General features: G+C 48.1%; 1 protein-coding gene across 10 annotated transcripts in view; it reads right to left on the bottom strand.

Annotated features, from left to right (window-relative positions):
* LOC140410991 (PR domain zinc finger protein 1-like) overlaps positions 1-12801 on the bottom strand; it is a 121190-nt gene extending 108389 nt beyond the window's left edge. For 3 of the 10 annotated variants that reach the window (XM_072499888.1, XM_072499890.1, XM_072499887.1), the window contains exons 1-2: positions 10475-10608; positions 9398-9471 (exon numbers count right to left, since the gene is read on the bottom strand). The gene's annotated coding sequence lies outside the window, so the exon portion shown is untranslated. Of the gene's footprint in view, positions 1-249; positions 327-9397; positions 9472-9571; positions 9707-10372; positions 10421-10474; positions 10609-11049; positions 11118-12532; positions 12745-12776 lie in introns of those variants that run through there. The other 7 variants (XM_072499884.1, XM_072499882.1, XM_072499883.1 and 4 more) reach the window with 7 other exon arrangements.
* Positions 12802-13611: the final 810 nt, after the last annotated feature.

Here is a 13611-nt window from a genome sequence, read left to right as displayed (position 1 = left end):
GTCCTGTCAGTATGTTGTTAGTTCACTCGGGGGAGGATGTTGCCTGAATGTTTTGCATTATATATTGTTCGCAGTGGCCCAAAGAGCTTCAGATGTTTCTCACCTTGTCATTCCCATCTAACAAAGGAATATGAAGTACTTCTCCCAGCGAAGCAACAGCAATATGTTAGGTGGTCAATGGTTACCAAAAAAAATTAGTAAAGCTGTTGACTGCAATCTCTAGGTCACAAGTAATTCACTCTTTCCTACCTCACTTTTGAATGTTATTCTGGATGCAAACACTTTGTACTGGGGCAACCTCCAGCTGCATATCGTCTGAAATGATCCTTAAACAAACCAAAACATTAACAGTTCATTACAACGGTTACTGGAGTCCCACTCATGTTTGGTTAACAACACTTGAAAAGTAAGAGGGCATACTGTGTGGTCAAACACGCTGAAAAAGGAAGCAAATGTAGCCCCTACCTTACTTGTCTTTTGGACCCTTTCCCAGCAATTGTCAAATTAAGTAACTTGAATACAGAGGTCAGTCTATGAAGGGAAATTCCTCAGAATAGAGTCATAGTCATAGAGTCATAGAGTCCTACAGCAGGGAAAAGGCCCTCCGGCTCATCACGTCTGCAAAAACAACCACCTAAGTATTATAGTCCCATTTTACAGCACTTGGTCCGTAGCCTTGCATGCCTTGGCAATACAAGTGCACATCTCAATACTTCTTAAATGTTATGAGGGTCTCTGCCTCCACCACCCTTTCAGGCAGTGCGTTCCAGACTCCCACCACCCTCCAGATGAAAACATTTTTCCTCACATCCCCTCTAAATCTTCTGCCCCTTACCTTAAATCTATGCCCCCTGGTCATCGATCCCTCCACCAAAGGGAAAACATTCTACCCGCCTACTCTAGCTATGCCCCATATAATTTTATACATCTCAATCATGTCCCCCCTCAGTCTGCTCTGCTGAAGCAAAATCTCTTACAGATAGAACCAGCCTGCAAAGAAGGAGGCCTTTTGGCCCATTGTTTCCATGCCGGCTCTTTGAAAGAGCTATCCAATTAGTCCCACACCCCTGCTCTTTTCCAAATCTTTCCTTTCCCAGTACACCCGCTAACCAGGGTTGGAATTCTCCGCTCGTTGGATTTTATTTCCCACTGGCAACGCACCTCTGCCATGTGGTTTCGCTGTGGCATGGGTTCGATTCAATGGGAAATCCCATTGACAAGTGGCGGAAGGACAGAATCCCACTGCCAGAAAATGCCCCGCTGACAAGAAACATGTGGCTTGAGATCCAGAGAATCCCATCCCAGATCTTTTACACCGCTCAGCTGATGACTCAATCGGAAAGCTCTGCCCGGTGAGTAACTGAGCCATAAAGATGAGGAAAGTCCCGGGTTTAATCATGGAATTTGCTGATCTCAACCATGACAGATCCATGAGTGGCCGCTTAAGTGTCTCCTGACTTCAGGGTGGAAAGAAGAAAAAGATCAGCTGAGATCCCTTCTCCCAATTGTATCCAGTGACTCCTGTTGGAAAATGCAGGTGTCAGATGAGGATCAGCCAGCATTTACTCTTTTTTAAAAATTTCAAGCACCCAATTCTTTTTTTTCCAATTAAGGGGCAATTTAGCGTGGCCAATTCACCTACCCTGTACATCTTTGGATTGTGGTGGTGAGACCCACGCAGACATGGGGAGAATGTGTAAACTCAACATGGACAGTGACCTGGGGCTGGGATCGAACCCAGGTCCTCGGCGCCATGAGGCAGCAGTGCTAGCCATTATGGCACCATGCTGCACAGCCAGCATTTACTCTTGATAATTCTCAAGAAGGCAGTTTGCTACCTGAACAAAAGCTCTAATAATTTGCCATTCACTCCACCCACTTAGGGGCTGTTTAGCACAGGGATAAATCGCTGGCTTTGAAAGCAGACCAAGGCAGGCCAGCAGCACGGTTCAATTCCCGTAACAGCCTCCCCGAACAGGCGCAGGAATGTGGTGGCTAGGGGCGTTTCACAGTAACTTCATTGAAGCCTACTTGTGACAATAAGCGATTTTCATTTTCATTTCATTTCATTTCACCCCACTCACTAGTTGCTTCCTGAATCAGACTTTCTTCAACTGGAATTTCAAATCCAATGTCAAATGTTGCTTACTTTCCCAATTGGAACATAGCCCGCCTTTAAGCAATCTGAACCACACAGCCTCGGAAACCCTTGCCCAGGAGCAGATTTTTCAATGTCATTCTCAATTGCGTCCAAAATTCCAGCTAATCTAAAATGCACATCCCATCATCATTCCCTCGTGAACTGAATTTAGAATCCTCATCCAGGCCTTGCTGCTCACCCAACATCAGCAATCTTCTCCAGCCTTATGTATCTTGCTTTCAATTCTCCAGGCATTGATGCATCCCACCGTCTTCCCCCACTGTTGATAGCAAAGTGTTTTGCTGCCATGGCTCCCTGAAAGAAGCCCCTGTACTTCCATATGTTCCCTTACTTTAAGATGTTAAGGTAAAGTGCAGCCTAGATGACCATAGGCGGCTTTCCCCTTTGAGGGGGGAGAGCTGACTGGTGGTGATTTAACCTGAGGATCACCACATCTCAGGCAGGGGGGGCAAGGTTCTGAAGGCGGGGCCTTCATGAATAACCTACCTGAATACTCAGCTCTTCTCACAACCCTCCCCAGACAAACTCGACTAGCAGGTATCTCTCATTCACCCACAAAGTTCTCCAACTTGGGATGTTTTTCAATGTTAAAAATGGTAAATAAATGCACAAAGAAATCAATACTGAGATCATTCACCATCTCGGGTCATGCACACAAAGACTTCTTTCAGAAAATAATATTTTGAGATACAACAAATGAGTCATCTGGGACATGTTATCTGGTCAGTAGTTTGGGTCTGTGGTTCCCAACATTTTCCATTGCTGGGGTGAATCTTTTGTGGACTAATCAATATAGATTACATGCTATGCTCAAGTCAACAATTCCATCATGCAGGTGGATGATGAGGCTGGATGAATCTTGGGTCTTTTTTTCATCCCAGCATATTCCTGTGTTCTTACATTGAGTCAGGCCCCAGAGCCTGACGTTATGTACCAACATACATAAGATTATATCAAGAAATAGTGAAATATAATCACAGAGTTACTCACATGCCAATTACTTTAGGCGAGGTATTAACAACAGAATTATTATTACAATAGAAAACCTCAAACCAGCAAACCTCCTCTGCTCCCCTTCTGAAGGTGTTGACTGATGCTGGTTCACAATTTTCTCCTTCACCACTGGACCTAAATGATCATTCTATGCATGTGAGCATCAATGACAAGTGTTGGCAGGAGTTTTGTAAGTGGCCTTCACCAATCCTCTTCTCACTCATGCAACTTCCAACATGGGTCCGTATGCAGTATCTGGGGGGGGGGGGGGGGGGGACTCTATTTGATTTCATAGAATTATAGAATCCCTACAGTGCAGGAGGAGGCCATTCGGCCCATCGAGTCTGCACCGACCCTCTGAAAGACCACCCTACCTGGGCCCATGCCCTCACTCTAACCTCACCTAACCTTTTGGACACGACGGGCCAATTTAGCCAAGCTAATAGAAAAGAACGAGTGCCTGACTTTCATGTTAGTTTCAAAATCAAAGGAAGAAATTGCAATGCCAGTCACTGAAACTAGCCTCCTCTGCCATTCATAAGCTATGATTCACTTTCAATTGCTCTGCATGCTTATCAACGCCCAGAAGTCATTATATGAATGTGAAACACTTTGGGACATTCGAAGAGCTATGAGGGGAGCTCTGAGCAGCTGACACGACAATAACTACACTTGTAAGATTTAACTGAGGAACAAGCACAAAGGGAAATTCAGAGCCTGATAAAATATTATTCATCCAAGATTACAACACGAAAGTGAAGAGGACTTTCAGACGATGAGAAGGAAGTCCAGAACAGAGCTTTCGACAAATCACCGCCACTAAAATTCCTCGCATATTTGAAGCATTGTGAGAGGAGCTCTGTAAAATGTTTTAAGTCTCTCTGATCCCCTTACAGCCACCTGGATCACGAGGAGGAAGATGTGTGTGTGGTTTTTTTTTGTTCGCCTTATACAGACATGTAGAAGATTCACCCAAAATAAGCCTGGGTGACCCCCTGCCCGTTGCATCTTGAGTGATCCCATTGCCCTATGGTCAGCAAGGAAACTGCAGGCTTCTCCCCACTGTTACGCGTGTCGAATAGGCAAGCGCAGCATGTGTGGTAATCCACGCACTGTGCATGGCAAGGAGGAGCTGCCTCAGCCGTAATTACTGAGAAGCAAATGTTTATCTAACTTAACACGGCAGAAAGGGCAACCGGCAAGGGTGAAAGAGAAGGGGGGGGGGGGGGGGGGGAAGGAGAGAGGGCGAACATGCCAGATCAGGAACAGTTGCCAGCAACACTATCAGTTTCTTTACAATGAGGAAAGGTATCAGTAACACAGAAGGTCGTAAATATTTAACATTGTGTTTGACTTGGCAAGCCTCGAGGGCTGAAAATAAAATGATCTATATAAATGACGCAACCCCCCCCCCCCTCCTCCCCTCCCCATCAGAAAAGAGAACCCACAGCATCGCCAATGAATGAAGAGTACCTTGCACCGAGAGCAAAAAATAAAAATCAACAGTTGTCAGGGGCCTGTCAAAACATGTCGCCCACAACTTCCAACAAAGCCCAGTAGGATTTTGACTTCATTAGCTAGAAGCAATTAGCACTATGAGCAGCACCCTAATTAATTTATTGCGTACAACTGGAATGTGATAAGGGTGGACCGATGCCAGTAACAAGTATTTGCAGTACACTGCCAAACCACACAGCGCAATACAACCTTGTGGCAATTACAGTGTTGTGCCTGTGATGAAAAACTACCCTGCTGCTCAATAAGTGAAGGAGTGCCAGAATTTCACTGTTTCCTCGCTGAAGCACTGGGGAACAGATCGGAGTGAATATTTTGGCACAACCGGTCTTCTGCATTCTATCAATGTAATTAATAAATTAGATAATCTAGGTCGCCAACCCGAAGAGGCTGATGGCAGCCACTTTCGACCTGACTGAAATAACAGCAACATGTGTTTCTGGTCACTGACAGTCCCACTGGTGCTTACACTGCTGATGTAAATGATCAACGTGACAATTAAAATAAATGTGCAAATTTGCCAAGAATTTCCCTGCTCCAAACAAATTAAGAGTGAAGCTGCCAAACATGGATTTGTCTGCGGGATAACAGGATGGGGCAGCTTTGGAGGTGAGGACAATAGTGCCCTTCTGTAAAACCAGTCTCGGCGCGATTACAGCTCTGTCTCCATGAGAGTGGCCCTCACGATTCTCAAGTGACAAGGATCATCTTCAGTCTTACATGAAGCCCCGGTGACCGGCCGAATTTGTAACTTGCCGCTGCTCACTGATCACTCTCACTGCCAAGAGGCCAAGGAGCACTCCAATCATTTTGGGTTGAGATGTGAACACAGCAGCAATGTGGCTCCACAGGTATAAATCAAGCAGCTGCCATGTTGACTTGGTTGTTACGGTAGTTCGTGTAAGGTGGCAGGTGGTGTGGGGTTGTAGGTGGTGTGGGGTGGCAGGTAGGCTGGGATGGCAGGTGGTGAGTGGTGGCAGGTGGTGTGTGGTGGCAGGTGGTGTGTGGTGGCAGGTAGTCTGGGGTGGCAGGTGGTGAGTGGTGGCAGGTAGTCTGGGATGGCAGGTAGTTTGGGGTGGCAGGTAGCCTGGGGTGGCGGGTAGCCTGGGGTCACAGGTAGTCTGTGGTGGCAGGTAGCCTGGGGTGTTGGGTAGGCTGGGGTGACAGGTAGTCTGGGATGGCAGGTGGTGTGGGGTGGCAGGAAGTCTGGGGTGATAGGTAGTCTGAGGTTATAGGTAGTCAGGGGTCACAAGTAGTCTGGGATGGCAGGTGGCATGAGGTGGCACATAATTTTGAGTGACAGGTAATGTAGGTAGGCAGTTAGTGTAGGGTGGCAGGTAGTGTAGAGTAGCAAATGCTGTGAGGTGGCAGGTGGTGTGGGGTGGCAGGTGGTGTGGGGTGGCAGATTGGGGTTGGTGGAGAGTTAGCCAGGGTTACTATTCCTGAAGGCTTATCCAGTGAACTTGTGGGAGGGGAACATAGTGGAATGTGAAGCCAGGAGAGTCAGGTTGTACTGAGAGGCAAACAGATATGATGAATGGATGTGGGGTGGATCAAAGATACTGCAGAAATAATTCGCCTTTAGTGATATCAGGCTTTTCTACAACAAGTAAAGTTCCTGCATGTTATTTAGAGCTACAGCCACATTTTTCTCTTTTAAAAAAAAAGGAAGGCATTGTAGCACAGTGGTTAGCACTGTTACCTCGCAGCGCCAGAGACCCAGGTTCGATTCCGACCTTGGGTAACTATGTGGAGTTTGCACCTTCTCCCCATGTCTGCATGGGTTTGCTCCGGTTTCCTCCCACAGTCCAACAATGTGCAGATTAATGGATTGACCATGTTAAAATTGCCCTTTAGGGTGGTGTTTCCGGAATGGGGTGGCGGATTGGACCTAGGCCTTTCGAAAGGTTGGTGCACTTGATAGGCCAAATGGCCTCCTTCTGCACTGCCAGGATTTTATGATCCACCCCCGAAATACTTGATGCCTACATCGAGTGTTGGCAAGAAATCATTTTATTTCATCCACTCAGAATGTAAACACTCTCCCCCATTCTTTCAATATGGAAAACAGGTCCAATTTTGGCATACTAAACAAGGTGCATATTCAGACAGCATTCTACTGAACATTGCTGGGATAAGGTCTAAAATGCTTGATGAGGGAGAGGATGTAACCCTGAAACATTTGGATACAGCAGTGTAACTAGGATGAGGAAGAGGAGATTGGGTGAGAGATGGCGGTACATTGGTAATGTCATAGAACTAGTAATGCAGAGGACCACAATAATCCTCCACGGGTTCAAATCATAACCATGGCAGATATTAAAATCTGCAATTGGAACGCTAGTCTCAGTAATGGTGACCATGTAACTATCATTGATTGTTGTAAAAACCCATCTGCTTCGCGAATGTCCTTTAGGGAAGCAATTCTGCTGACCTTGCCTGGTCTGGCTTACATATGACACCCTCTGACATGGCCTAGATGCCATTCAGTTTAAGGGCAACAAATGCACATCCCATCCCAGAAAGGTATAAAAAAGGGAAAGTTTAACTATCGCTTTAACCTAAAGGGTGACTGTCTACTTGAATGGGTTGCCAAGAAGAATGGTTAAGGCCAGGGCCCTGCATGTGATTAAGAAATGGAATAATGGGGTGGCACATGGCACAGTGGTTAGTACTGGGACTACGGCGCTGAGAACCCGGGTTCGAAACTCGGCCCTGGGTCACTGTCCGTGTGGAGTTTGCACATTCTCGCCGTGTCTGCGTGGGTTTCACCCTCACATCCCAAAAGATGTGTGGGTTAGGTGGATTGCCCATGCTTCATTGCCCCTTAATAGGAAAAATAATAATAATTGGGTACTCTAAATTTATAAAAAAGGGCAGCACGGTGGTGCAGTGGGTTAGCCCTGTTGCCTCACAGCACCAAGGTCCCAGGTTCGATCCCGGCTCTGGGTCACTGTCCGTGTGGAGTTTGCACATTCTCCCCATGCTTGTGTGGGTTTCCCTCCCACAACCCAAAGATGTGCAGGGTAGGTGGATTGGCCACGCTAAATTGCCCCTTAATTGGAAAAAACGAATTGGGTACTCTAAATTTATTTTAAAATAAATAAATAAATGTATTAAAAAACGAAATGGCAAAATGTAGGGTGTCATGGTGGCACAGTGGTTAGCACTGCTGCCTCATGGCACTGAGGACCCAGGTTCGATCCCGGTCCTGGGTCACTGTCAGTATGGAGTTTGCATATTCTCCCCGTGTCTGCGTGGGTCTCACCCCAGATGTGCAGGGTAGGTGGATTGGCCACGCTAAATTGCCCCTTAATGAGGAAAATAAATAATTGGGTACTCTAAATTTATGTTTTTAAAACAAGAATTGGAACAATGTGAAGACAACAGGATTGCAGTTCTAGAAAGGGCTGCAGCATCAAAGCTAATCGTGTGATGTATTGGTGGGTAATCCTCTTTTTATCCTTCAATGCAGACCAGAACTGTTCGCAAAAACTGGGGGAACTGGTGTAAAATGACAAGAAGATTAAACTGAAACAGAAGAAGGTCAACTAGGCCATCGTTGGGAGACATACAAAAAAAACAATTGCCTCTAGAGACACGCATGTATTGTCATAGTGTTTCTCTGTTAGTAATAATTATAACAATTAATGCAATTCTGAAGTGATGCCATAATACCTCCAATATTATAACTTTAGAAATACATCCTGAACGTTAAATAAAATACTTCCTTCGATAATGTGTAAATCCTTCTCCAAATAAATGTTAGCCAGTCTTTCTGCCAAGCCAAGTTTTGAGGGAGAGATCAATGTTAAATAAACTGCCCTCATTGAATGATGTGCGGACAGCAGCTCCGTACTCCCATAAGCTCTTCAAACAGGCATTTCTGTCAAACACAAAATCCTGGATTGTGGGAGTAACGGGAATGGTGAAATGTCGGGCATTTCTCAGGCAGTGTTCTCACTCTGCATAAAAAGAGTTGGGAGTTGCGACAACATGAACTCTCCCAAAGAAAACTATCATCTGGGGCTGGCTTAGCACTCTGGGCTAAATCGCTGGCTTTTAAAGCAGACCAAGCAGGCCAGCAGCAGGGTTCAATTCCCATACCAGCCTCCCCGAACAGGCGCCGGCATGTGGTGACTAGGGGCTTTTCACAGTAACTTCATTGAAGCCTACTTGTGACAATAAGCGATTTTCATTTCATTTCATCTCCAGTGTTATCCAGAGATTAACAAACGGGGGGGAGGTGGCTTTGAATGCTCATTTAACCAGCAGAGAGTGAGCCCATACTGAGCTGAGTTGTCCCTGATCATCTCCCCTGCTGAAAGTCTCTGCCTGGGGGGGGGGGGGAGGCATTGGGAGAGGGCAAGATTGGCTTCAGCAATAATGGGGTCCTTTGGAGGAACCATTTTCTGGCCAAGTCACTGGGCCCAGGTCGCTGAGGGCTCTTTATGAACAACCTTCTACCTCAATGCGGGGGGAAATGGAGAAAAGCGGCTGGGAGTTTGGGGTGATGCTGGTACACATGAGAAGTCCTGTGTCCTGCTCACGGTCCACCTGAATGAAATTCAAGCCAAAAAAGCCAGCTACTCTCGACTTTCTGACCGCCTGACCTCGAATACAGAATAACCCAGATTCGCCCCCAACTTCCAAATGGTTAAACCGATTGATCAAAGTGCGACTCAAGAGAGTCAGACAGAGAGAGAGGGAGAAAAAGTTTGTCTTTACCGGGGAGCCTGTTCACTGGAGAGTGCTGGCCGGCGTCTCCCGCGCTGGTGCTGCCAAAGGATCGGCTTGTGGTTCTAAACAAAACAAATGTACAATAAGTAACTATTCAAGTACTCCGCACTGCCAAAGAGACTTCAGCCCGTGTCTCAGGCTGGCCGGGTGGGTGATACTCACTTCCTAAATACGCTGGTCTAAATGATCATTGCTCAACCCCCTTATAGCAAAAAGGGACCTGGTCATTTTCCCCAGCTGGAATTCTCTCAGGTTAACAGGATCTCCGAGGAGGGTCCACACTCCCTTTCCCACCCCTTCTCCTATTTCAAAACCCAACTCCGAGAGATATCTCTCCACTCCTTGTTAGTCCATTTTTTTGCTGTTGAAAAATCCCATTGCAAAACTGTAAGGATGGATAAACAGGAAAACGCGCGGGAGTGGGAAATGCAAGCAGGAGATGTTGGGAATTTCACGGGGCAGGTCAGACTGAAATTGACCAGCAGCGCAACAGCACAAGGCAATGGGAGCCTCTCATCTGACTGGATACAGTCACTGCTTTCACCTCTGGGAATTAGAAAGCGGGGATTCCAGCTTCTGTAAATGTTTTTTTTATATGAAACACACAGGGACAGCAGGAGGTGAAGGTGCCTCTCACTTTTAAACTTAACTCCACCAGAGGCGTTAGAATGAACAAGGTGCAGAGAACTTCTATCTGTGTCTCAAGTCTTGTTAAGTGAACCTCTAACGCGATCAGTTTGTTTCTCGCCCGTAAAAGCAATAGAATCGGCACAGCCATTCGGCCCCTCCTGCCCTGTTGTCGGCCTTTTGAAAGAGCTGCCGTCAGTCTCGCTCATTACCGGAGAGAAATGTTGGCAGCAGGGAATATTGCGAATGGGGAAAGGGTGGATTGAGTCCCCCCCCCCCCCCCCCTTCGATGATGGTAAAATTCCCCCGGCTGCACTCGTCCAATTTGCTGCTTACAGTGCAAGTCCCAGCCGCCACATATCTTCAGACAGTGCGCATTGGGGAAGGTGGGTTGAAGCAGTTCGTTCTGTGGGGAAAGCGTGTTGCAGTCTCTCCTACCTGAGCTCTCAGGGGGCTGCCGCAGTGCTCTGTGAACCCCGCCGGGTGAGATCGCTGTCACCAAGACTCCCAGCCATATAATTCACACCTGCGAAGTGCAAGATTTGCATGAAATCAGAATCTCATTACCTAGGAAAATAACCAAGGAGTCCTGAGCTCCTCTCCCTCCTCCCTCCCTCCTTCCCACCTCTCACCCTCCCTCCCCTACTCCATCCCACCTCTCTCCCTCCCCCCACCATGCCTCCTCCCTCCCTCCATCCCACCTATATCCCTCCCTCCCTCCCCCACCATCCCTCCTTCCCACCTCTCTCCCACCCCCACTCCATCCCACCTCTCCCCACACTCCATCCCACCTCTCTCCCTCCCTCCCCCCCCCCCCCACTCCATCCCATCTCTCCCTGCCTCCCCCACTCCATCCCACCTCTCACCCTCCCTCCCCCACTCCATCCCACCTCTCCCTCCCTCCCCCACTCCAGCCCACCTCTCTCTCCCCCAGGCTCCATTCCACACGCAGAGGCCGAGTTGGATCGAATTGTTGGTTTTAAGGTACATCCCCGGGGAGTTGAATGTTTTACCTGGTGCCCGGGTGTAATAATGAGCCTCTATCACCTCCCCGGGGCCCCGGCCACTCCCACTGAAGATGGGCTGAAAGGCATTCGAGCTCTTGCCTGGCGATGGAAGCTCACTGTCCTTGTTGCTTTATTCCCATCACCATTCAGGGGACATTCCCCTTTCAACAGGGGCTCTGTCACTTTTTAACCTCCTCTCTCCCACCCGTGAGCCTCAGGCAATTTCCTCCACCATCTTTGCACGCAGCTCCCGAAGTGGAAAGGGAGCTTTCACTTCCACATTCACCCCCCACCCCCAAGTCAGATTCAGCAAAGCCAGCCCCTCTCCAGTCCAGGGGGGACAGGCAGTCATACTGAACCCGATGGTAACTGCTTTGACTTCTCCTCAGGGTTATTACCCCCGGGTGGGTGCCCGCAGCAGTTTGGGAGGGGGAATCCACGCCACATTCTCCCAGCGGGGTCATGCTCACTCCAGGCAGGCGTGGGCGCCTGGCACAGAATCCCGATTCAGCGCTCCTTTCCCCGGGAGGGATTTGGTGGCCGGCACAGCGCTGCAGTTTGTGGGGGAAGCTCTGCATCGCATCCACTTGGGACAGGCTGGCTTCCTCGCTGATAAGTTTACGTCCTCTCAGCCATCCATTTCCCCCATCTCTGAACTGAACTGAACCCCGGGTGAGTTCAACTGCAAAATAAACACTCACAGCAAAACTCCGCGCTGTAAGAAGGTACAGGGGTGTACAGGCAGACTTATTGCAAAGTGGCACTAAGTTCCTTCTGCCACTCTCGTCAGGGCAAGGCAGCCCCCCCCCCCTCCCCCCAAGGGAGCAGGAGATACCAGCTTTGGGGGGGGGGGGGGGGAGTCAATCGTCCCCAGCGTTAGGAAGGTTGGCCATGCTTAGTGCCAGGGATGTGCAGGTTAGGCTCCAGGGATAGGGAGGTGGGCAAGGTGAGTGCACCGAGGTCGGGTCAGTGCAAGACTTGATGGGCCGAATGGCCTCCTTCTGCACTGGTGGGGATTGCAGGATGACGCTTTCTTTCAAGAAAACGTATTTGAAATGGAGAGATTTCAAGGTGCAGAAAGAAAACCGTCTGGAGAGGAGATTTGTTTACATTTGTGTCATAGGGATGACAGTAAGAATACATCAAATAATATCCAATCTGAGACAGGCTAGATTTGCAACATCTTCAACGTGCCCGGAGAAACGTAACCCATCCACCACACATACACACACAAACAGCTATAAAGAATGCCAATATGATGAACATCACCAACTCGAGTTTCCAAGCTATTGAATCTTAGCGAGGAGCTGACAGGTGAAACTTTAAAAAAATATAATATATATTTTTTTTAAATGCCCCATCACTTGAGACCAGCGTCTGAGATATCTCCGTCCCCTGTTGGGTGCAAACTCCAGAATGAGAAGCGTTTACTCGTTTCAAAAGCAAATCAGCAAACAGAAGTTGAGAAAGTGCGGTAACTTCAGCTTACAGTTCGGAGTGCTTCAGAACGAACGGCGCAGCGACCGACCCCCGCTCCACCAGAAACCGCCTTTCAATCCTGTGCAAACGGGGTTCCCAGTTCCGGGAAAAGGTTGTCCTCTTTACACAGAATAACTCCACAGATCCGTTCACTACACTTCTACTTTCTAGGCCTTCACTGGGACACACACACACACGCCAATTTCCTCTCAATTGCCAGCAATTCCCATATTCTCAGACCAGCCGGCTCTCACCTCTGGCTTCCCTGCAATGAGAAAGTTGTATTTTATGCCCGATAATCGGTCACCCCCACTCATTGCATTTCGCTTTCGAAATGTTCTTAGAAAGACGGCGCTGCTGTTTTTCCCCCTTTAACTAACATTGTGCAAGATAGTTTCCTACACCTCCGCGGCCCTGCTACATCTTGTGCAACGAGCAGGAAATTGTGTTTTTTTTTCTTCTATTTTTTGTTTTTTGTTTTTTTAAAAAGCACACGAACAAATATTTCGCCAACTTCCAATGTCATAAAGCTCACTCTGCACTTCTCCCAGCGGCAGTTCAAACAACTTTTCACTCTTCAGTGGATTCTTTCCAAACCAAAATCAAATAAATGCGTCCCTTTTTTTTGTCTTCCCTCGCGGAGATCTCTAGATTCAATTAGCCAGCGCAGTCTGGGACAAGATCTGAATGATATTAAATGAGAATGGACCCACCTCGGACATGGAGAGGGCTGAAGGGGAGGTGAGCTGGGATCCAAGGGTTTTCTCTGTGTGTGTGTGTGTGATTGATGAGTCTAGGGGCCGGTGTTTCCAGAGGTGAATTGCAGGTTGTTTGAGCTGCTATCACTGTACCTTTTTCCTTCGGGAAGGAGAGAGAGAGAATCTTGAATATTTCATGAGTTGGCTGCACATCTACATTCGCCAAGTGTTTGGAGTTTGCCTGATCTTGGGTTTCACTCTCTGAGGCTTTGGATCAGGTGCTGAGAGACAGATCTGTGGTGGGGAGGGAGGGGGGGGGGGGGGGGGGGAGGGAGAGGGGGGTTGTAGATGGGGGAGGGGATTGGGGTGGTGGGGGGGGGGGGGGGGGGGA

The sequence above is a fragment of the Scyliorhinus torazame genome, chromosome 4, assembly GCF_047496885.1.
Source record: "Scyliorhinus torazame isolate Kashiwa2021f chromosome 4, sScyTor2.1, whole genome shotgun sequence".
Taxonomy (NCBI): Eukaryota; Metazoa; Chordata; class Chondrichthyes; order Carcharhiniformes; family Scyliorhinidae; genus Scyliorhinus; species Scyliorhinus torazame.
Note: the sequence above shows the minus strand (reverse complement) of the source record. Positions and strands in the feature narration are given on the sequence as shown.